The sequence below is a fragment of the Strix aluco genome, chromosome 7 (assembly GCF_031877795.1).
Source record: "Strix aluco isolate bStrAlu1 chromosome 7, bStrAlu1.hap1, whole genome shotgun sequence".
Taxonomy (NCBI): domain Eukaryota; kingdom Metazoa; phylum Chordata; class Aves; order Strigiformes; family Strigidae; genus Strix; species Strix aluco.
This window is the reverse complement of record NC_133937.1, coordinates 11,183,515-11,209,462: the sequence shown is the minus strand read 5'-3', so window position 1 is coordinate 11,209,462 and position 25,948 is coordinate 11,183,515. Positions and strand designations below refer to the sequence as shown.

The 25,948-nt window shown below is 40.7% G+C and overlaps 1 protein-coding gene across 5 annotated transcripts in view; it reads right to left on the bottom strand.

Moving 5' to 3' along the window:
• The window catches only part of GPRIN2 (G protein regulated inducer of neurite outgrowth 2), a 28,976-nt gene extending 7,514 nt beyond the window's left edge, over positions 1-21,462 (bottom strand). Inside the window, exons 1-2 of one of the 5 annotated variants that reach the window (XM_074830019.1) lie at positions 21,392-21,462; positions 5,974-6,064 (exon numbers count right to left, since the gene is read on the bottom strand). The gene's annotated coding sequence lies outside the window, so the exon portion shown is untranslated. Of the gene's footprint in view, positions 1-5,973; positions 6,065-12,139; positions 12,185-12,286; positions 12,460-21,391 lie in introns of those variants that run through there. The other 4 variants (XM_074830017.1, XM_074830018.1, XM_074830022.1 and 1 more) reach the window with 4 other exon arrangements.
• Between the last annotated feature and the right edge of the window lie 4,486 nt (positions 21,463-25,948).

The following is a 25,948-nucleotide window of genomic DNA, read 5'->3' as shown; positions in this document are numbered from 1 at the left end:
GACAACAAACACAAGTGGATATGAAGTGGAATAATTCCTTACAATCATGTCAATATATAGACCAAGCTTTCATGTAACATAATAATACCACATGATATTTCAGTATGATCGTATTTAGCTCCTGCATTATGTATTTACTTTCTTCCCTCCATTGGCAGGCTTCAAAAGAGAGATATGATAAACAAGACATCCAGAAAACAGATACAGTTTTCATAATGAGTATAATAATGTGGGATATTAACATCAGACAATGTGTTAATAACAAAAGAAATCCAGCCATGCTTGCCTTTCCTCCAACAAGCAGAGAAAGAAACTACAAAATGCCATAAAAGTAACACAGCTGCTGGATCCTTTATCCCAGGAAAGGATATTTTGAGCACTGTTTCAAGAAAAAATCTGCACCACAACTTAGCAAGTTACACAACACTGACTATGCTCTTTCATAAGTACTCTGTTACTACAGTAACTAAACATATTGGGATGCAGTGTGAATTGCCTAACACATTAAACAATATAAGTTAGTTGCAGAATTTGGGAAGAGACAAAGAAAACTTCCATTTAAAATTTAATACTATTTACTAGCAAAATAAATGCAATGCCAGAGACTTCTCTAAGTTATCCACAGTTTATTTTTGCTTTATACAACTGTGATGGTCAAACCACAAATCAGCAACACTTGTAATAGTGACTGCAGGCTGTTTCACCCTTCACTCTGCTGATGATAAAATAAAAAAAAGTTGGGGTTTTTTTCATGTATTTCATTTTAGGCTTTCAAAACCAGCGTCTGACTGCAAAATGACGAAAATCAGAGCCAGTTTCAGAGGTGAGAGCATTAATATGTAAGTGTGGAATCTGGAAGAGTTTGGTGCTTTGATCCAGTTTTTGGATAACTGTTAATGTCGCGTACTGACCAGGACCCTCCATGGTGAGCACTAGGACTTTTAGAGAAGACATACAGAGTCAGGGTGTTGCAGGGTTTCTGCCCAGAATTCGCTCCTTCAGGTGCATTATTCTGGCCCCGCTGTGCGTCAGCAGTTGGTAATCTGTACAATAATCAGCTCCATAAGACAAATACAGAATTTCTGCAATAGCACCAAACTCCAAGAAAAACACATGTATGTTTTATACAAGGAGAACAGTGTGATTTAATTAACTTACAAGATTTACTTGAATAGAAGGCTGCTATATGTAGGTTCTTAACACTATTTAATCTTATTACAAACACTATGGGTATAAATTTGAAAAGGCAAGAAAAGTTCATGGTTAAAATGACAGAACTTTAATTACAATCTAAGGGGCAGCTGTTACTTAGCCATAAATACTACTGACACTTGCCTGGGACACAAGACAGCACATGCAGAAATACCTTAATTTCTGCCTGAACAGCCAAGTTACCTTGGGTACCAGAAGCAGTGCAGCATATACACACTGTGTTCTCTTCAGGACTGGTATTTTAAGCAATGTGTCTTCCTTATTGGTAACTACAACCGAACTTCTAAGATAGATGCTTACCATGGTAAAATGACATAAAAAGGAACATCACCTAATATGACATTAATTTATTTTAGAGCTGTACTCATTTTAGAGAGGCTCATACCACCAAAATTTAAAAAAAAAAAAAAAAGTCTGGTCATGTCTAAAAATTTGTCCCTGCTTGCCCACATTGAGAATTACTGGTAACTTGCACAAGATAAGATCTGTTTTGCACTTACACAAAGACTGACATACTAGTATTATGAGACCTGAGGGCTTCTCCCTAACTGCACTCCCCTGAAAGAAATAGTCCATTAACAGTAATCACTAACATCTACTGTTGGGTGGGGGGAGTCAAACCACTTGAAAGGCATTGGCAAAACAGGATTAGCCACGGTAAAAAGATTAGAGATTCAAGTGTCTGGGATTAGGGTTTTTCTGGTGTTCTTAATCGTTATTTTATTTTGGTGAGGTATAAAGGAAAGGAAGAAATAGAGGAGTTACAGCAGGGGAAAAGGTATCATGCACCCATCAGGGAATTTCAAGGAATTTCTCTAAATACTGTAAATACAGTTGTATCAATGCAACTAGGTTAATATAGAAACAGGTTGAGACCCCAATTACTTAACCTTTAACCTTTAATCCATCATCTTCCTTTAGGCTTTCCATTTTGGAACAGCATTATAAATTAACCATGTCTTGTTCAGTTCAATCTGCTAATGCTCTCTTGCAAATATTTTGGGTCATCTTATATTTCCAATTGTCAGACAGAGCTACAGGATAGATGGATCTGGCCATCTACAAATACCATCAGATGCACACAGAGACAAGTGCATACTGTGTATGCAAATGAATGGGGTTATTTTTCACTTCTGCACCACTAGAAGCACCGGTGACAGTGGTGCATGTCACCAGAACCATTATTCACTTGTAGGAAGAGGAAGAGGAGTACATTAGACAGGCTAGGAAACACGAGAGCAGAAGGGTTATGACACTCAGTGTGCAGCATAGCAAAAGCATACATCGTGTGTGTTTTACCTACATATAAACTGAGTAGTCACAGTTTTTCTTTCATTTGTTAATCATCACTTTGTCTATCAGACTTTTCTAAAAGACTTTGTCTTTTGCCCATCTGAAGCTGAGCACACTGGATAGGCATCTCTCTGCATTGATGGGCAACAAGATGAAAAGGAAAGAGTCCCCTTTTTACTGAGTAGTAATGAACCTCAGCTATCTCTTCACTGAGGACCCAAGCAGAGACCTCTTTGTCCAAACACTGAAGTTATCATGGGTAGCCTTGTCACTACTGACCTCACCAGGGGATAATAAAATAGTTGTCACATCAGAAAGTGAATAGATTCAAACATTTGCTGATACGTTCACCTCAAGGCAGAATGACAAGGCCATTATGTCCACAGTTATCCCAACAGCATAAGAAAAGTCATGCAAGAGGATGAGCACTTGCTTTTAAGAAATAGCAGGGACAGCCCACAGCCCTGGTAGAGTCTGAGCCAGGAAGGAAGAGCTGGGAACTCTAAATTCTAAAATTAAAAAGACTAAAATGAGAGTGCCATGAGAGAAGAGCCTGACAAGTATGAACCAATATTTTAATGACAACTTTAATTGAATTCCCAGGAAGGAGAATTCACACAGGGCTGTAAATAAACTATTGGGAAATGAGAGGGGTGCACTCTTATCACAAGGGAGGCATGTGTTGGGATGTAGTCCTGACACCACCACATGATGCACTGGGCAACTACGCATCCTCTTTGCCACCTTTCTTTATTTAATCATCTGTCCCAGAAGTGACTTCGAAGATCTCTTAGGATTTTGATCTTTTTTTAGAAGAAATTTATAACAGTACTCCCACAACCTCCATGTGCACATAGACCGACCTCAGTGTACAAGTCTACAATCACAGAATCACAGAATGGTTTTAGTTGGAAGGGACCTTAAAGACCATCTAGTCCCAACCCCCTGCCATGGGCAGGGACACCTTCCACTAGACCAGGTTGCTCAAAGCCCCGTCCAACCTGGCCTTGAACACTGCCAGGGAGGGGGCAGCCACAGCTTCTCTGGGCAACCTGTGCCAGTGTCTCACCACCCTCACAGTGAGGAACTTCTGCCTTATATCTAATCTAAATCTACCCTCTTTCAGTTTAAAACCATTACCCCCATCCTATCCCTACACTCCCTGATAAAGAGTCCCTCCCCACCTTTCCTGTAGGCCCCTTTTATATATATGTATACCTGACAGAGATAAAATATGAGATCTTGTACAGTCATACTTGATGTTCACTGTTAGTATTTGACAGCTCACTTCTTTAAAGCTCATCTGTTCAGTCAGGAGAATTAAAATTTTTTTATTACAAATGAAAAATGCTGATATGGTCATGTAATCAGCTGTTTTCAGCAGCTAGGTCTTTAACAAAAAATCTATCCCATCAAATATTATGACAGCAGGCAACACTGACCTAGAATCATGCTTACAGTGAACAGTGTGTGCCTACAGAAGTGGTACATTAATATAATTGCCTTTCTGGTTTAAGCAGAACAGAACTATGCAAAGAAACTGTTAATTCAGCTGCCAGGTTTGTGCTGTTAAGAATTGCTGGCTACCGATATCCACTGGCAGTACAAAAGTCCTGTGAGAAAAACATTTCACAGTTTCTTCAGGAATTAATCTTTAATGCACAAAATTTGCAGTGACATACCTACACTTGGATTTATTTCAGAGAGACAGCACTAGTGAACCTTCTCCTCTTCACAGCAGAGGATCAAATCCTATTCCCTCACATGTACCAATGTGGAGGGGACAGGGTCAGTCTGGTATTGAATGACTCATCCTCCTCAAAGCTCCTTTTTTGGGTCCACTCTTCAGTCCTGAACAGACTACCCCCAAAGCAAACCCACTAATCTGGAACTCTGCAAGAACACATGGCTATAGCTTGCACAGCAAGCCTCTACACATCAGAGGCCCAAGCCTGCAAACTATGTGAATCACAGTTGCTTGTGAAAGCATCACGAACTTAAAAATCATACAGAAAACCAAAAGCCCACTTACAACCTGCTTCCAATCTTACAGCAAGGGAGTACAGCTGCATATTATTAATGCAATTTTCCCAGGAGGCCAGCAGTTTGCACATCCAACAAACTCCAACTAATCTGGCTAAGTGATTAAAATATCTACTTATAAATTCATGTGTTTTAGTAGAAAATATTCAAATCATCATATTTGCTCTTTGCTTGAAAGCTTAATAGCAACAGTTAGAGGGAAGATATGAACTCAGCTTGGCTTAGCCTCCCTGCCCTATGGATATCCTAGCTTTAACTTTAGGATTCAGCACTGTAGTTAGTTACTTTTGAATACAAGGGCAATGAGATATTCCACCCTGACAAGTGAAGGTGCACCTGACACCTAAAGCTCTGTCACACAATCTGTGGGAGCCAATGGACAGTTGGTGTGTATGTGCTCTGTGCTGACTGGAAGGAGGTGGCCGAAGGTGCAGAGCTGAGCCTCTGTCTAACACGCCCAGCCTCCCAGAAAACATCACCCACTTGGGCTCAGTGTTATGCTGACAGAGATCAAAGCTTTATAACTAGATAAGTGTCAGACAAAGCAAGCTCAAATCGGCCTTAAAAAATACTGCCTAGATACAGCCACAAGTACAGCAGCTTTTCATGTTCATATATCATCCTTAATAGAAGGATGCCAATTCCTATAGTGGCATCAAAGAGGAATGATGGTGACACAAACAAAAGTAACAGTAATCTGAAGCCCTCCAAACATCTCTGTTAGGATAAAGGAAGACAATATTTACAGACTGAAAGATGCCCCAGCAAAACAATCAAAGATGGTTCATTCTTCTACATGTAATAGTTAAATGTCCTTCCTGCCTAAAAAACCCTGGCAACTTATCTAGCAAGATCTAGTAATTTACCCTCATTTCTTATTCCCTTACTTTCCCCCTGTGATTGAACACTACAAAAAAAAATCCATTTAATTCTTTATTTAAATGACAGTGTTTATGAACTGTACACAAAACATTGGAGAAAAGAAAAATTCAAAAAGGTAATCATCTACCTCCAGAAGCTGCCCTCAGCAGTGGTAGGGAAAAGACTGACTTCTAGATTGTAGACTGACAGAAAACTGACTTCTAGATTATAAAAAACAATTGCTCAATAATTAGAAAGAGGAAACAATTGCCTTCTAATTCTGTCTCTGCTCACTAACATACTGTATGACCTCGAGCAAGTCATTCACTTTGTGACTCAGTTTATTCATCTGTGACTCGGGGATTAGATGCAGAAGCCCCTGATGTAGGTAGTTAAAGGCTTAATTCATGATTGCAAGGCACTCTGAAATCCCAGAATAAAAGATATTAAATATAAGACATTGAGAAGAATGTATTCTGGCCCTTCTTTTGTAATATTTGGTTTGAAAGAAATAGAGCGTCTCTACATGAAATTCTTGTTGGACTTGCAGAAAACTCATCTTACCGGTAAAGTTCAGACACTATTCATATCTCAGAAGCATCTGTTTAAAGCATCCCCTCCTCCAGCATCCCAGCATCAAGTGAGGATGAGTAACCTTAAGGATTTCAAATACATAAACCCATTATTAATAGAATTTCTCAAATTAGGTGTCATATATATATATAATGTATATATACTATGCATGCTAATAATGTGCATACTGTATATGCATGGTATATTAAGTAGCAATGATTTATTATAAGTAGATTCATTATACCTTTATAAGCAGAACTGTCACAACTGCAGACCATGTTGTCCTGCAGTGTTGCATTCACTCACAAGTTTTATTTACTATGATGAACTTTTAATGAAAATCTCACTGTCAGAGAGATTCTGTAACAAACATAAGTCCTTGGTTCACACTGCAAGCTGTCTTTTATATATCTTCATTTATATCTTTAAGCTGAAAAACAACTTGCACTCTCTATCCAGAGGGATAAGTGGTGCTACACACAAATAGTCAAGTGAGTATTGAAAAGGACTAAAAAGCCAACTATCTAACTGTGTTTCATAGTGTTGCTAAAAGTTCCCAATGTCCAACTGCAGTATAAGCTAGTTTTGAAACTGTATAAACAAAGAACATAGGAAGAACTAGGAAGAATAAGTTTCCTTTCCAAACTTGATATTTCGTTATAAATAACAGTTATTATGTCAAAGTGCGGTGTCTCTTTCTCTCAAAAGCAACTGTCCCAGTTACTCTGTGGTCTAATCTGACCTATGTGGGAAACTATTTTCTATAGTTTTCAGAAAACATCTGAAAGTGATGAAAGGGAGCATCGCTCTACTCTGTCAGGACTGAGAGAAGAAAAACATTAGAGGTTGGCTAGAGGAGAGCCCATGCTCACAAGATGCTATTCAAAGCTCGTTTGACACCAGAGACCTTAATGAGAGAAAAACCAAGACACAGTGAAGCAGCAGACTAAAGCTTGCAAATGTTTAGTCAAATCTGAGTGCATGAACTTCCTCAAGAACTTATGTTCACACCCTGCTGTATGTAAACAAGAAAGTTTCCCCTCCTCTTGGTTAATCTCAACCATAAAATGATCTGCAAGTCTCTACTTCCATATTAACATTTAATAATGTCAGAAACACAAATTATTGAGATATAAATTTGGAACAACTCAAGAGCTGCAAGACAATGAAGGTTCCTGTCATCTCTAGCGTAGAGGAAGATCCCACCTGTATAACATGGGCAGCTAGAGGATAACTCTTTAAGCATCTGCTCTTAACTGCTAGCAACAAGATACTAATAATAAAGAATTAAATTTCTGTTACAGGAATTCTTGGCTTTTCAAACATTGGTTTGACCATAGTCAAGACCCAAGTGGACAAAACCCTAAGAAATCTGATCTGACCTCATAGCTGTCTCTGCTTTGAGCAGGAGGTTGGAATAGATGAGTTCCCAAGGTCCCTTCCAAACTGAATGATTCAATTATTTTTTTAATTGTTTTTACAATTTTGTGCTTTTATCTGTCATTACCAATGAGAAGTTTCCCTATAGCTTCTCATCCTGACCCTCAAAAGAAGCTGGAATGTGCAACCATTTTGCAATATTAAACCATTTGTTTAACTGATTATTGGAACCTGTACCTTTTACTGAAACAAGATAAACCAGGAATGACTTTTGAAAGGAACCACAAAAGTGATCCCTGTATTCTACAGGCAAGATAATACATACAAAGGAGGCAGTAGAACTGCAAAAATTTCTTTCCAATATTAACAACTTTCTTGTTACTAAATCAACAAAAGCACTCCACCCCTTCCACAGTTCAGAGGCCATAGAGAACCAAATAAAACTGCTGAAACAAGATGTATCTTTTTCCTTGACATTTCAAAACTCACTTATCCACCCTGTTCAGACATAAACACAAAATGTTCCTATCAGATTCTTTGCAGAAAGCAATAAAATAATTTGAAAAGTCTAAAAAAATTCCAGTTTAGAAGAGTTAGGGTGGCTTTGTGCATTCATCATCTCTCTAGTTTCCATGTCAGGTTTGCTTAGTTTGAGCTGAAAAGGAAGCTGGATCTTTCAATTCATCTCAGATGAACCGGGTTCTGTCAGTCTTATGCACTGTTGACTAGAGTAAAGCAAATGGAGATAGTACAACTGCTCAATCCCATTAACATTCATTTGCACACTCAGGTGTGCCCTTGATAAAGCTTAGTTAGAAAATACTCTGCAGATAGAGAAATACTCCTGCTCCTTTCTCTGTTTTGTATTAAATCCACACTGCACAAGAGTTAAGCCATAATTTTGGACTACATACTACTTTAAAGATGCACACAGGGACAGGCCAGTTTTAAGGTGATCTTTCTTATGATGCTTTTTTGGTGCAGAATGACACTTGGATATAACTCACGTGCTTAATGCTCACACTCAACACCACACTAGCAAAGACCTGGCTGATGTCAACTTCATTTAGTTAGCCTGTCCCTATTCCCACGCTCTGAGTATATACACCTAAGCAGCCCCGAAGTGATTTTTTGTGATTTCTGTTGCTAAAGATCATTTCTCTCAGTGGAACTTTATTCAGAAGAACTTTAACAGCTTTTGTAAAGGAAAGAGACCACCTTCCTCCCCACCATCCACTAGGAATCAGAGGATACTCCTAAAGGACAGTTCTTAAGATACATATGAACTATCAGCTGCATACCTTTAGATTAATTCAATAGTTATAATGCATCCGTAAGAAATATAGCATCAAATGATCTTAACCAGAGAATGGCTCATTTAGAGCCATCTTAACCAGAGAATGGCTCTCTCAGTTCACTGCCTTCTCATTCTATCCCTTGTGCAGATATTCTTGACCACTGTACTCCAACATTTATTTTCATTTTCCCCCTCTTTTTCTTTTACAGAAAAGATCTCACTCTTGCCACTGAAACACCCACGATCCTCCCCCCAAGTCAAAAAAAGACTATTAAGAGTTTGGATGATTCAGATCTTCCAGAATTTTAATAGCCCAAAGAGAAGAGTTTTCAGATATGATACTGTATATGCATACAGCTTTACAGTTTACACAAGTTAAAAAACTCTTCCTATGGTACAATGAAACTGCAAGAATTAATCAAAAGGCCAGTGCCCACAAACCTTCTGGTACTGCTCACGGTCAGAGGAAATGGGAAAAAAAGAAGTGCAAGGCTGACAAGGAAAGTAAAGTGTAACTTATAGGTTGGATCAGTGGGCCAACGTTAATGGGATGAGCTTCAACAAGGCCAAGTGCCAGGTCCTGCACTTGGGCCACAACAACCTCATGCATCGCTACAGGCTTGGGGAAGTGTGGCTGGAGAGCTGTGTGGAAGAAAAGGATCTGGGGGTTCTAACTGACAAGCAGCTGAACATGTGCCCAGGTGGCCAAGAAAGCCAACGGCATCCTGGCTTGTATTAGAAATAGTGTGACCAGCAGAAGTAGGGAGGTGATAGTCCCCCTGTACTCTGCCCTGGTGAGGCCACACCTTGAGTATTGTGTCCAGTTTTGGGCACCTCAATACAAGAGAGATATCGAGGTGCTGGAGCGAGTGCAGAGGAGGGCAACGAAGCTGGTGAAGGGCCTGGAGAACAAATCCTATGAGGAGCGATTGAAGGAGCTGGGGCTGTTCAGTTTGAGGAGGAGAAGGCTGAGGGGAGACCTCATCACTCTGTACAACTACCTGAAAGGACACTGTAGAGAGGTTGGTGCTGGTCTCTTCTCACAGGTGATTAGTGACAGAACAAGGGGGAACAGCTTTAAATTCCAACAGGGGAGGTTTAGACTGGACATTAGGAAAGAATTTTTCACAGAAAGAGTGGTCAGACAGTGGAATAGGCTGCCCAGGGAGGTGGTGGAGTCACCATCCCTGGATGTGTTTAAGGGTCGTTTAGATGAGATGTTGGGGGATATGGTGTAGGGGAGAACTTTGTAGAGTAGGGCTGATGGTTGGACTCAATGATCCAGAGGGTCTTTTCCAACCTGAATGATTCTATGAGTCTATGATCATTTGCAGCCTATGATTCTTGCTATACTGTTGTCTTAGGCCAGAATGGTTTAGGACTACAAGCAATGAAATATCACATACATCTGCCAAAGATACAAACTTTTGTTTCTTTTAGGAAGTAAGAGAGTTGCCTAATGACTTGAGGGTCACTTGCAACAGTAAAACTATGGCATATGATAATAAAAATAAGATTTTTATTTTTTCTGATTCATTGAAAAAAATACTTATAGAACACAGAAAATCAATAAATACCATTAACAGCTCTCTGTCTAGTTCATCAGCCTCTGAAAGTATCTTTCCTAGGCTGCATTCTCCTGCAAATTGTATAACACCTTGCAATATCCAAATACAGGGGACCAGTCAAGTACACTCCATCCTCATTTTAAAACATTAACTATAGGGGAAAGGAATGGAGAATTCAGCCTCTTTAATCTCCAGAAGAGTAGCTGAAGAAGGAAGAGGATTTTGCTGCTGACCTGCACAGAACAAACCAGTCTGCAGACAGATGTAACATTACCTCACTGGTACAAAAAATACCTCTGCTCAGCTGGAGTGTTTTAAAGCTACCTCCAATTTACACTTTGTCATTGACCTTAACAGAAAGAAAATTAAACTTCAGAAGTATAATGATCGTCAATAATAATTTCTGTCTGTTCCATCCTCCCCCATATACTCTTACTTTTCAAGTGTATTTTGAATATGTATAGTTTTACCATGGAAGGAAAAATGTGGATTTGGTATGGTTATCTAATGGGGAATTATCACTTTTGGTATTATAAACCAGCTGAGACATCACAAGGCTATACGCAGTTTACTGCTCTTGTTATTTACGCAGCCCTAGATAATTGTCAGATAAACTAAACTGTAATTGCAGCTCTCTCTAGAGTACAGTTAAGATAAAATGTCTGGATGGTAAAAATCAACAAAACCCTATAATCAGAGAAAAGTGTTTTACAGAGTAACTGAGCCACCACATGAAAACATGAAGCCCTCATCTAATCCACCCTCATAAATGAAACCTTCCCCAAACTTAATTCTTTTACACAAAGACTCCATGCAGGGGTCTTTGAACTCAGATCTTACTGCAATCTAGGTCCTGCAAACATTCAGTCATATGCTTAACCTTAAACATGTAAACAACTATTTGCAAGCTTTAATCAGTGTCTTAGTGCAAGGAAATCACCAGTATTTTTGTATCAGATGATTACTTTGAAGCATGAATCACTGGAAAAGAGGTAGATTTTGGTCTTTATATGGTCCACTTTATTCATGCACAAGATCAACATCTTACAAAATATATTTATCCAGTGGTTATCTTTCCAGGCACCTTTCATCCTTAGAGTTCTCTAAACAGAAATTACTGCTTGCTCTCCCCCTCCCTTTTAAACCTCTTCACCTAAAATCCAAAATCGCATCAGCACAAATTCTTACTTTTTATCATAGGAGGTTATAAACTACAACATGTGCACAAAACACTATTCTACTATGGTTTCTGATTTACAACATTTACTCCAATGACAGTAAAAAGCCAAACCAAATCAAATCTTTGACTTTGTAAAAGACATGTTTCAGTTTAACAGAAAATTTTATCAGTCATTCTAAATAGTGATTGATCATTTATCTAAGAAAGAAGAGTGTAAAACAAAGCTGGTATGCAGAAGGTGTTGAAATATTCCTCAGTTTTTCTGTAGTGTTGGATATTAACTTCCTAAGAATTTAAAAAACATGTGGTAAACATAGTGGAAAATAAGGGAAGCCATTCTCTGGCAGATTGGTACTAAAAGGTAACAATTTAAAGCAATACAATTTACTCTTTTTTTTTAGTATCAAAAGCCCAACATACACATAAAAGATAATCAGAAAGCATCTTCGTGAACTTGCAGATGTGCAGAGGAATAAGATGAACGGGATTATGGAGGGTTTTCTCCCCCAAAGAAACAGTGACAAGTCTATTCTAGAAACACTTGCTAAAGGACAAATACATAAACATCTCTGTGAAAGACACCAGCACAAAAAACCCACCTCCTGCAGAACTACATTAAATTAAATTAAAGCTCAGAGCCGTAGTTCCCATCATTTTAGTAGAAGAGAAAACTACAATTTTCAAGGCTTTTCAGTCCAGCTATCAACGCTCTGCTGCCAACAAAGCACTTACAGAAGCCTGGGTCTGTCTCTGTGCAGCTCCTCTCCCTTCCCTTCATCTGCTTTGTTACTCTCAAAGACCTGCTGGCAAAACGGAGCGGACTCGGTGTCCTTACAGAAGACGAGAGAACGGGCAATACATGACTTCGGTGGTCCTTACCTTCCCCCTACTCAGAGACTGCACATCCAGCTTCACTGTCCAAGTTACTTAGAGACTATTTAAAATTGATGCTCAGAAATCTGAGGATAATGAAAGCCAAAAGAGTTCAGATTTCCTTTAGAAACTGGGCTCCTTGCTCCGCCTGATGCTGTTGACACTAAGGTGAGCATATGATAAGGGGAAGGAGGAGGGATTGTTAGAGAGCATCAAAGGCAGGAGACTGGGAGATGGGGTTTCCTATGCCCAGATGTGACGCCCCTTCCTGCCTCCCCCCTTGGCTGGAGAGGAAATAAAATGGAGCCTAGGAGGGAGGGAGAGAGATAATCCTGCGGCTTCATCTGATTAGAGAAACTGGGCCTGTGCAGAGCCGGCAATGCCGCCAGGGAAGCACAGGGAGGGGAGGCAAAGAGGGGCAGGAAGAGGAGGAGCAGAGGGGGAGGAATAGATGTGATAGGGAAAAAAGAAAAATTATAAAAGATATACTAAGTAACTGACACCTGGGCCAAGCCAGCCTGGCTGAGTCCATTTTCTGCCCTCATGTAAATGTGAAGTCACCAGTAGGAAACACCCATTGCTTCGGGTAATTCCGAACGATCAAAAAAAAACAAACAAAAAACCCCCAAAACACAGAATGCATCAGTTGTATAGGCATGGACTAGGAGCAAGAACATCCCCATAGATTGAAAAGAGTGAGACTGTGCTGAGTAGGAAGAAATGGAAAAAGCAGTATGCTACAGATAGTTATCTAGTTTGTCATGGACAGGACACAATTTAGGACAAATTTTCTACAGCAAGTCATTTTTCGGAACCCGCTTCCACTTACTAAAACAAATCTTAGTTGAACCAAAGTGACTTTGAAAAAGTATGTATCAGCACACGCATCGGGGTGCTCTCAGCTGTGGCCTCGGCTGCCCTCCCACCAGTCCCACGCCCCGGCAGCTACACTCCCCGCCACGCCTGCCCTCCCTCCCATGCCTGGCGCAGGCACTTCTGGGCTCACGGCTGCCCACCTGCACCACTGTGCCACCACTCTGCCATCACGCCCCACGGGGGATCCCCAACTTGCTGGAGGCTGTGGCCAGTCTGGCCCTCACTGCACACAGGTGTGAAGGCAGCACCACGCCCTCGCACTTGGCCTGACATGGGGACTCACCCAAGAGGCACTGGCAAGGTCCCAGGGTGCTGCTGTTGAGCATGGGCTGTCCCATCCCTGCCTGGCAGGGAAGCCCTGCCTCAAGGACACAGGCATCCATGTCCCTCCAAGTTGCCAGGTGTGACCCACGGTGCACTGGGGAACATCAAGGACAGATGTGGCCAGTAGAGTCTTGCCCCCATCCATGGTGGCCTGTTTCTGTAAAGAATCTCCTCTTTCACTCGCTTTTATCAGCTGCTACACTCTGTCCTTTCCCAAGCACCACTCCTTGTCTCTGCATTGTGAGCCACTTTTATTTCTTTCTGGCCTATTCCTCTCCATTTAAAGCTTCTCTCAAGGCAGGCTGGTTGGATCTCTGATGGGGCAAGGAGAAGGAAATAACGCAAGTCCTCTTTCTTTCTGTTCAGGAAAGCGCTAATACCTTTCCTGTAAAACACTTACAGCTCATTCTCACTTTATTCCTAAATATTCACGCAGTACCCCCGCATTAGACTAGCTCAGCTGGGAGAGGGGGACCAAGACCCCCCTCCCGATGCTTTTAGGAACACAAGATTGCTCCCTGAGTCTTCAAAATGGGCTGCAAAACCCATCATTTTCTATGTGCTTCCAGGCTTTGTGCCTAAGACACACCCCCCCACACACTCACAGAGCAATTACTCCCTCAGGCTACAGGTCAGGAAGCATTTCAGGGGTTAACAGCCATGCACGGGTCAGCAGCAGCTTTCCGGCTGCTTTATTTTACTTGCTATGTTTATTACAGCGATGGGGCAGAGTAGGCACTTGAAGTCAGCTGTTTGTGCTGACCTTCTGCATCCTTCCTGAAGGGCCGGAAACAGAAGTTCCCTGGAGCCGTCCCTTCCAGAGCATTCTCAGCATTTCTGGCTGCCCAGGATCAGGCCCAGGCAACTGTCCCCCCAGCGGCATAGGACTGCAGGGAGAGGACAAGTCCACTTTGCTTCCTTTCTTATTCCAGCAAAAGACCTCTGGCTGACATGAGGAGACACACGCCTGACGCTCGTAGCTATTCCAGCATCGTTCCATGGGTGCCAGCGGTCAGCTGTGGAACAACTCAGTGTATGAACCTTCCAGTCAAATGCATCTTCCAAACTTGTCCCAAGTTGCCCAAATGATGTCCCAAGAACATATAAAGGATACAATGTGTGGGTAATACTGCATTTCTCTTTTTCTTTTAACTCTCTACAGGAGGACGTTGCACAGCTCTCTTGTCCTGGATTTGCTATGTCCAGCTAGGTTGACTATTTTCACTAAAAGCATCAAAATGTGCTTACTGAAAGATACTGGTCACCAACCTTTACCTCAACAGGTTAAACATCTGGGCATCCATAACGATGCAACTGGCATGCAACTTTTTCATTTTACACTTAATGAGAGAGGGTGTAAAGATGTTTCAAATTCAGATTTGGAGAATTTATTCTGTATCTTTCTTTAATGTATTTGACAGTTAAAGGAAACTGAGAAGTCAATAGCCTACAGATACATTAGGCTAAATCCAGACAATGTTGATGAGTTTCTTTTGGGATGAAGGGAAACACTGTTTTTCAATGGGATTTTTGCAGAACAGTTCTGCCACTGTTGCTCAGCCTGACTAGCATTCATGTTTCCTGAGAACTCCACCCAGGGTTTAAACATGTGAGATGTGTTTAATTTGATTAAAGTCCTATGCCCAGCCATGGAAAAGAGCTTTCAAACTTACTATTTATTGATTTGGGTGCCTGAAGATCAGAAGAAAGCAAGCCATCAGCCCCATGACTTTGAGTCACCTCATGTGAGGAAAGGCAGTTAGCTCTGCTTGCCTGCTGAAGGAGGGCACCACTGGGCAGATCTGTCAGACCTGCAACCCAGTTTTTGTCACCCCAGACTCCATCCAGGCAGTCAGGGCTTCCAAATTCAAGAGAGAAGAAGCCCAATCCTAGCCCAGAAGCCCTCTGTCCAACTTAAAATTCACTAACCACACTTTGGCCAGCTACCCCTCTTCAGAAGAGGGTATGGGGTGGGAAAACCATCCGGGTCTCTTGGTTCCTTCATATGAGACCTAAAAACTTGTACTGAGGTCCTCCTCTCACCCCTTCCCATTTATAACCCTACAGCCTTTTCTTGCACTGCCTGGGCTGCTGCCATCCGTAGTACCTTTTTCATGCCAGATGGGATAACTTGGACCTGCCCAGACTGTGGTTGCTGAACTCCTCCACCAGCCTTGAACACCCCGAGCTCTGCTGCTGGCAGAGCTGCTCTCTGAGGAGGCAGGTTCAAGTAAGTGCCCACAGTAGGGGAGTGCCCTGCTGGAAGTGCCTTTCTGAGCTGACTCAAAAAATGCTGCTTGCAATTTGCTCGTATCTCTGTCTGGGGGCTCTATATGCAAACCCTGGAAGGCTGGTATTTGCTGTCTGTTGATTCAAAGCCACTTAAGCCAGTGAAACTGCACCTGCAACCAGGCAGATATTAGCTTAATGCATTTCTGGAATATGTTCTAGTCTACAACAATAATGTAGCCCTCCAGGAACAATATGCTGTCTTGTGGGTAACACTGCTCATTTGCCTGAATGTCATCTGCCACAGTCAATTTGGATCAGGTCTTGCATATCTCCATTGTAAAGTATTTTTGAGTGTTTCTGAAGATTAACAGCACTTTAGTGCAGCCTGAGAGAGCCTTCAAGATAATAACTAATGCACCATAGTCAAACTTAACTTTTACTATGCCTATAACCAGTCAGAAGCTCTGCACTCTTCATACTGTTAGCCCCTTATTGAATTTGGCATTCTGTATACAGTGGCAGGTTTTCAGTTTTTGCTTATGCTCAGATACCCAAAATAATTACAGTCAGTCCGGTATAGGAGCTAGCATAGCAGGTATATTCACACATACTGGAGGCAAGTGAAATGCATTTGAGACTGAAAACATAAAACTGACCATCACCTTCTACTTGACATAAGAAGCACAATTATTTCTGACATAGAATTTTGCAAAGAAAGCAATTCTGTCAGATAAGCAATATCACAAAAATTTCAAACTAAAATTTTTAGATAAACATGCAACAGCTGTAATTCAAAGATAATTTACAGATAGAATCCATCTGATCACATGTTAATGTTCTACTTAAGAAAGCAATGCCATTTATATATAAATGCTTAACTTATTAAAAGTATCTGCAACATTAGACCATCTTCTCATGAGGAGTTATTTAAGAAAATGAGCTCTTCTTGAATTCTCAGACTTCCCAGTGCTGACTGACTAAGAACTAGAAAGTATTGTTTAGGTATCTATGTCCAAATAATCCCCAGAATCATGAGCTACCTCTATTGTAATTTCCCCAAAGTGTAAACCAGTCTGTTATTTCTGCATTCCTTCCCCTTCTCCTACCACCCCTGGCACTCATTGGCCTCCGCCATGCAAACCTAACACTGCAGGGTTAGGTGAGCACTGGCACTAAGGCAGAGTGTGAATACATGCCGGGGTGTGGGGGTATGTGTGTGTGTGTGTGTGCTTGTGTGTAAAACCACACCAACTTGGACTGCTGTAGAACAATCTGCTTGGGCTAGTGTGCATGAATACTTTCACCCTGCATAAGGCAACACGTGGCATTAATAACTTGAAGATCCACTGAGAATTAGGGAAAAAGCAAGAATGAACATGGCAATCTTTTCTAGTGATTAGTCAATATGGGACAGGAGAGTGAGGTCCAGTCTGTATTCTAAGGGTAGTTTATTCATTTAATCCAATGAACGTTCTGTGTTACAAAAACTGAGACTGAACCCTTCCCCTAGAGATACTTATTGCCTGAGTTGCACTACAAGGCATATGATAGCTTAACAAAAAGCCACTGTTAAAATGCAGTAACAGACTTACTCATTAAGGACTCCGCTATTATATATTGAAGATAGATAGATCAATAGAAAAAAGCCATTTTTATATAGCTAATTAAGGATGTGCCAGGTTGAGGGGCACTGTATATCTATTTTTAGAAAAGAACAGTTGTCAGTCACATTTAGAGTGTTTCTGTCTAGCGAGCAGCATGATGACTTCTGCTTCTTCTGCCTGAGAGAAGATAACTGCTGGTTAGACAGCCCAGTCGTAGCATGGTCTATGAATAAGCCTCTATTCTGCAATTTTATTTTTCTGTGGACAGGAAGATGATTTGTGTGGGTTTATCTCATCTGTTGGTTTCATAAAGGCATTATGAAATCTACCAGGTCATCTAAATTCATCTTGCTTGGGAATAATGCTGTAACACTACTGACATGACTTTTTTCAAGGAGCAACATAGATGTAGTACTCTTTTTTTGCAGGATTAATCTTTTTGAAAGCTGTCAGGATTTTTAGTACTCTAAAAACTAGTGGTTTTGAGCCACGTCATCTCCTTTCTTTTTCAGATTTAAGAGCAGCTTTCTCAACAAAGCAGACCTGTTCTTTTGCCTTTATTTTGCCTTGGCAGTTTGCAAGACAGCCTGCTGATATAAGCAATCCTATATATTCCAAAGATTTAGCAAATCTCTACACACCACTATTTTTTTGTTTGGTTATCAAATGAATAGAACAACAGCTGATTATGAAGAATGCAAATAAGACCCCTCTCTTAAGCATGTTTTGTCATAAACCAAATATTTTGTGACACGAAACCTTAAATCAAGGGACTATCACATGGGTACCCTGCTCTCACTTCTCCTTTTTCCAGATCGCACTTCCTCCCAGGCACAACCACCAGAACATCTCTCCTGTTCTCTACAGTTGCTTAATATCTAGTAGCAAAAAGCAATAAATCATTGTACAAAAAATAACCTTTCAAACCAGTTTTGGGGTAGCTTTAAGCTGCCTTTCAAGCAATAATGTCTTTGGCCTTTTTGAGAATTTAATCACATGTTTGGCTTTACTCTGCATTTCATTGCTAGTCTTCCATCTGTTCCATTACTCTCAACTGGAAAGGAGGCAAGCCAGCACCACATAAGCCAGCAGAGCTCCCAGGACCTGCTCCCAGAAAAAAAAAAAGTACAAAACATGACACTTTGAGAAGTCACCAATAATTCTGTCCTACGTGACCTGTCCACCAAGACACTCTTGCAAATCTGGATCTGAACTCTTTTCAAAACCACATTCATGTATATACTAAACCTCTATAGTTTACTTTTGCCAACGGTTGATTCAAAAAAATGATTTTGTCTTTGGACAACAAATAGAAACAAAAGTATCAGAGTCTTTTCTAGATCTTAGCTGGTGCCCAGGGCTGAGTGCTATGAACGAAGCCTGCTGTAGAGACAGTTAGCTCTATTTAATGGGAGCCAAGCACCTAAATAAAGACTTGAACTTTGATGCTTCAATTCCCAGATGTAAAATGAGGAAATGGTATCAGCCAGAAGCTGGGGAAAGTACCAAGGAAAAAACTGTACAAGAGGAAAGTACTGCAGACTGGGAGCATAATTTCTGACCCTGATGCACTTTGAAAAAGCAGAGCTCTGCAGCTCCAAGAAAGGCTTTGTTTTCCCATATGACCTGGAATATTCCCAAACAATTTAGAACACAGTCATCATAATGCAGTTGTCTGTTGGCCACATGGTTTATTGTTTGACTAGTCCTAATCCAGCCTCTAGTTCTAATCCAGCCTCCCTTTCCCTGGACAATATGCTTGGGCAGCATACCCATCCTCATTTTTGCCCCATGCAGCAGGAGCCTTCCTATACTGATCTCCCTGACTTCTCTCAGATGAGCTGAGAGGCTCGTCCAGGATATGCTAGGGAAAGAGTATGATGGAAGGAAGAGATGGAGGACAGAGGCTTCAGGAAAGCTGGGGAAATTTGAAGAGGATTTGGATCTAGTCCCTGTGGCTGCCTATATCAGACCACCCTCGTAAGAGACACAACCCTTGATTAAATGAAACAGAGGCAAAATTGTTATGCAACCAATATACCAGGGTGACATTCCAAATTAGACACAAGCTGAGAGCAACAGCACTGTATATTAAATAAGGCTTGTACAAATAACACCTATAAAGTAGTACACACAGATTTCAGAGCAGCCCCACAGCAAGGGAATAATGCTATTTCAAGTGTATCTAGTGCCAGAGGCAGTCCAGCGAGATGGACTGTAAGCTCCAGGCTAGCTCTGCCTGCAATAATCTGCAGGGTTGACTCTGTGACAGATTGAAATGCAGTAACAGTGTTTATGCAACTAAATCTTGTTCTAATCTATTAGTTTATGTAACCTTTGCTCATGGACATACTGACTTGTAGGTCTCAGGAATCTAAAGAAAATCTCCTTTTTTAACTCTCTCCCATCCTTCAACCCCTGGTTGCCAAATAAACAAATAGACTGTCAGAAATCTCGTTCATTATCTTTGAGGAAAAATTACATTGGTAGGGGAAAAAAAAAGGTATCAACATCCTAAAATCCTAAAAAACAGTGTGCTTTTTGATATATACAACCAAAGTCATATAATAAGCTGGCTAATGGTAGGCAGGTGTCCTTCAGGTTAGCAGTTCCAACCAAAGAATGTACCATTTGAGCCCCAGGCTGGGAGAGGGCCAGAAATCGTTTCCTTAGCTCCTAGGGAAAAAATACTGCTTTCTAGCTTTGAGACATTACCTTTCTGAGTAAAGTAAGGCAACAATATCTGCAGGAATGACACTGATTCTTCCTAGCTTGAGAGAATTACTTTCATCCTTCTCATATTTCTTTCATTTCCTAGAACATTTTCACATATATTTTAAGTGAGGAGCTAACAACAGGAACAGTGTGCAGCATTCTTGCTGCAGCAGTCATAATTCTAGTGATTACTACATGAAGCGTGCTACAGGATGCCCACATCAGCTTATTTGGGCCCTTCCCAGCTAGGATCTAACCTAGATTTATGAAACGATTTGAGTTAAGATGAACCCTTTTTGTTTTTTGGGGGGTTGAGGGTTTTTTTTGATTTTTTTTTTTTCCTGCCAATTGAATACTTCACATAGGTGCTGCAATGTTGTCCATGTAACAATTGTAATCTACACTATACCCAATTTAATTTCTAATGCTTTGTATTGAGGATTCATGCACAGGCCAAAGCCAATTGATATTGTTTGGAATTAAATGTACTTGGAGCCAAATCCCATTGCATTAGGTGTATTTAGGAGAAGTAATTATGTATTTTTGATGCATACTAGACACTATCAGTACTAGACAAATATTCTGTAAATGGATCAGGTACTCATTATTTGTTGCAAAAGCAGTACAAAAACAGGCACCATGCCTTTTTCTACTAAATTCCTTTACATATTAAGATGGTCTCTAGTGGATTCTGTGACCATACTGAACCATTTATTCTGGCAGAGCGAGAAGCTGAGTCCCGATAACGCCAGCCCCGTTTCAGCTCTGCCCTGTGCGGCGGTTTGCACAGGGAGGGCAGCAGAGAGAGCCCAAGGATGGCGCCTGCCCTGCCGCCTCCCGGCCACTTTGCAAAGAGAGAGGGATCACTTAGGCAGATGAAATAAGGGCTTAATTATAAGAAAAGTTTATTCTTTTTTCCCTACACTCAAGATTTTAAAAATTTTTTCTTACATCCTTCACCCTCAAGATCTCACTACAGTCTTGCCCACGCTTTTGGGCAGCTTTTATTTTTAAACACAAAAATGTATGGGATGACATCTGTAAATCTGTGTTACTACACATGGAGCCGTTTTAGGTGCATGTGCCTGCACCTGTTAAAACAAACAGATCTTCAGCTTTCAGTATCTCATTCCAGTTGTATACGCTCCCAAAAACAAACATCAAATTTTGCTCTCAGTTAAAAGTTTGCATCCCATAAGGCTGTATCAATTAGGGCTATACTACACATGGTAGAATTGCTATGCCATATATATGATTTTGTGTTTTCCTGAGCTTCACCCAAACCTTAAGATGCATTCCTGCCTGCAGGTTCATCTGCCTGCTCAGCAATCCCTCCCCATTTGTCTTAGAGTACTCATACCTTATTTACATTAGATCTGGCCTAAATCCATTATCTGTTCCAGAGGGAGTGAGAGTTAGGAAATATTGCCTGAAATAAAATATTTTTTGCATTAGAACAACATTTGTTGTTGCTACATCGCTACAGCTGTGTAAACAGTTCATTTTGCACGTGTACATAAGTAATCTTGCAAGGCCTTGTCAAAGTTACAAAGTTTAGATTACTACTACCAAGGCTAGGTGGTGTACCAAACCAGATCAACAAGCCAGATATTGCCCCAAAGAGCTTTAATGCCATGCAAGCCAGAGCTTTGCAAGTAATTTTCTCTGCAAAAATCTCTACAGGCCTTGTGCACCTCATCTGTGAACTCGGAGCTTATTAATAAAAGTAATTTTAAGGGAACATTTTGTACTCTTTTTTTTTTAAACAGCAACAGCTGCTAACTTAATGCAATTTACATTAGCAAAAAAAACCCACACCCCTGAGAACATGTTCCAGTAAAAGCAGAGTTGGTATTTCTGAAACTCCTATTGTAAAACATAAGAAGGAAAAGTCAATTGAAAGGAATTAAAGTTCACATTTTCTGCATCCTGTTTCAGACAGAAAAAAAAAAAGTCACATGTAAAAGAACTTTTTTCTTTGCTCTATTGATTCACACCAAAGCCAAGTTTGGACAGGAGGTGGTGCTATAGATTGCTTAAATTTTGTTATTAGGCAACACCAACAGTTAAAGCATACTAGAAGGAAAAGGCAACATTCTGACTTCTGTAGAAGTGCTGATATGCAGACTTTACCTATGCATACTTTCATATCAGTAGGTATACTATAACACTGCTGAAAGAAGAAGGCCCTAAAGAGAAAGCAAGTGCATTGTGTGTTCATGTCTGTTGGGGACTTCAAATGCCTAGCAAAAGATGAATATCAAAGCATGGAAAAAATCTGTCTTCCACAGCATGCTCTGTGCAAGCTGTAGCAGTTTTTCATGTGCCCAAGGCACCACTGACCAGTTCTGTGTCAGAAGGAAACTGATGGGACAGATACACTCCGGTGGAAGCTTTGCGCAGGTCCAGAAAGCATTGCGCCTGCCTCTCTGAAGAATAGCAAGGTTAGCTGCAGTGTCAGGGGTTTTACTGGGCTAAGAGGAAAACCCAAAGCAGGAAGCCAAATCCTGTAAACCAGGTTAATGCTCTTTCCCTCACTGCCCCTTTTCTTCTTTTGCTGTGTTTCTCCCTAGGCCCTTCTAGAGGCACCAAACATAGCAGCTTTTGAAGATTTTTTCCTGTTGTCTGAGTTGGCCCTGTCTCTATCCCCTATTTCACACCTGTAATTTTACTGGGAGATCTGTTCTGGGCTGTAGCCTGAGACACTCTGAGTCAGAGTGCTTAAAGGCACTCACTGTCAATAGCAAAGCTGAGGGAAAACAATTCTGGCAGATTCGTTCCCATCTTTTCTCTTGAAAGGAAAATAAAAAATGAATCTCAGAATGTCTGCAATGGATATTTTATGACAGAGTAGATCTTTCATGTTTTCTTTTCTGAAACAGTCACAGAATCACAGAATCATCGAGGTGGGAAAAGACCTTGAAGATCATCTAGTCCAACTATTAACCTAACACTGACAGTTCCCAACTACACCAGATCCCTCAGCGCTATGTCAACCCGACTCTTAAACACCTCCACAGGGATGGGGACTCCACCACCTCCCTGGGCAGCCCATTCCAACGCCTAACAACCCATTCGGGAAAGAAATGCTTCCTAATATCCAGTCTAAACCTTCCCTGGTGCAGCTTGAGGCCATTACCTCTTGTCCTATTGCTTGTCACTTGGTTCAAGAGACTCATCCCCAGCTCTCTGCAACCTCCTTTCAGGCAGTTGTAGAGGGCCATGAGGTCTCCCCTCAGCCTCCTCTTCTCCAGACTAAACAACCCCAGTTCCCTCAGCCGCTCCTCGTACGACATGTGCTCCAGACCCTTCACCAGCTTCGTTGCCCTTCTCTGGACACGCTCGAGTCATTCAATGTCCTTTCTGTAGTGAGGGGCCCAAAACTGAACACAGTCATCGAGGTGCGGCCTCACCAGTGCCGAGTACAGGGGTAAGATCCCTTCCCTGTCCCTGCTGGCCACGCTATTGCTGATACAAGCCAGGATGCCATTGGCCTTCTTGGCCACCTGGGCACACTGCTGGCTCCTGTTCAGCCGGCTGTCAATCAACACCCCCAGGTCCCTCTCTGACTGGCAGCTCTCCAGCCACTCCTCCCCAAGCCTGTAGCGCTGCTGGGGGTTGTTGTGGCCCAAGTGCAGCACCCGGCATTTGGCCTTATTGAATTATCAATTATCCATAGCCTGCTAAAGCTAAGAACTAGATGTTAGTCCAATGCCAACAGTAGATTGTGGGATAAATTCTTATCTCAGTCACACAAGTGTGCATCTGGAGGAACTCCAGTTATTAAACAATCTATAAAATAAGGAAAACAGTAACTATTATTTGAAAAAGCTTTTGTGATGGTTAATTACCAGTAATTAATGCCTGGTGCAGAAATCAGGAGCCTGGGAATTAAAGGCACTATAGAAATTATTTCTGCCATTCATAATTATACTTCTTGATGTAATATATTTGTTGTAGTTAGGGTGCCCATCAATGCTCCCTGCAGACCCTAATCTATTATGTCCCTGATTGATTTGCCAACCTCAATAAAATTAGTCACATTTTAATTGGAAAAAATGTCTACCTCTTTCTAGAGGCCATTCTAGCTGAAGGTACCACCAATGTGAAAGTCAAAACTCACAGATAAAAGGAAACTGATGTTAAGGCAAAAGAACTCGAATAGATTTCACTTAAAATGCCTGAATTTAAAGATCATTCTAGGGCTGCCAAATGGGACTAAAATTTAAAAAAAAAAAAAAAAAAGATAATTAAAAAAAATACTTTCATTGAAAAGGATCTGTTGTAACTTTAAGATTATTAATAAATTACAGTAGGGATTAGACTTTAGAGGGAAACTGTCAACTGAATTATGCTAGAATTACTTAGAGGGATCTATGGATGCTTGTGATTCTACAGCTATATCTTCTTTAAGTATTTTTCTATCCTCTGTCATGGGGTGTTCCTACAGACAGCATTAAGTAATTACATGCAGTCAGCTTGACTGTAAACAGAAGTTCACAAAGATATCCAATTTAAAAAATACATACATTTCAAATTCGTCCACTCTAGTGGAAATTATAAGAATATCATGTGATAAATTACTCAAACATATTAGTTAAGTTGGTGTCTCACAAGCAACATGACAACACTGTTTTTAAATTAACACATTCTATTTTTCAGAGGGTTTAAGAGCAGAATTATAGCAGATTTTCAGGCTTACCTTTTCTACATATCTCTTCCAGTGACCACATCTGCCTTTTCAGCATCAGTTTCAGCTTTACCAAAGGAAGAAGAAAGCTTCCACCTAAGCAGTCATAAAAACGGTATCATCATTTCAGCATTCAAGACAAGACTAACTAACTACCACCAAAGCAAGGAAATTGCCTGTAAGCAAAGTGGTGTCAGACATACACAGTAAAAACTACAGTATTTGGTATCTCCCCAGATGATGAGCTATGCCATTTCATGAGAATGTATATCTTCAAAAACATGACAGGAATGTGCCACCAGAGTTGGAAAAACAGAGCACGAAGGAACACTTACTGAAGAAATATGTATTACCATTTGGGGGCCTGACTGCTTACTTTTGTTGCTAATACTACAAAAATCATTAAATAGTGGGGAGAATGCAGCATCACGGACCCTGTATTCTAAACTAGGATGTCTTAGTGATTATCCTGATATATAGTAAATATAATTTTGTAGTTACAAATGGAATTTTTATGTGGGCTTTTAAAGGCCAAGGTTCTACTGTAAGGAGCAAGACCTGGATATGTACACTGAAAATGTGTAAGTTATGTTACAAAAAAATGCACCAGAAACTTAGAATTTATGGTACAATATCTAGGTCCACAAAGCATTAAACTCTCAGCTTGCTCTCAGCTGTTCCAGAGATAAACTTTCTCTGAATGAAGAAAATGATTTTTCAAATCCAGCAGGTGAGAAACACAACTGAATAAATATTCACAGCATCAACTGAGAAGCAGAGAGTGTGAATCAATCCTGGTCAAGGCTGGAACATGCAGAATACGTATTTGTTAAGGTCATACTATATACTTGAAATTAACAGACTTTTTAAAATGCCCAAACTTAGGCAGACAGTCTCTTAGGACATTTCCAGAATTCTCTCTGATACAACAGTGAAGTTACAGTATGTGAATGTGGGCAGATCAGCATTATGTTATATTTGAACTTAGAGATGCACTTTTAAAACAGTAAAGGAAATCATACCAGCTTCTGGCTGGAAGCAATCAGGACCATAATCAGACACACAGTGTGCGCAGAGAAATGTTCTTCATCTGTTGCTCCGGGGCTCTCCTATACCTACATGCTGGAAGCAGACACATTCAGACATGTAGCAAGCGGTATTTGCATGTTTGATTTATATGAATTAATTTTAGTTCCTTCAAGTGTGGTAATGTGTAGGATGAAACAG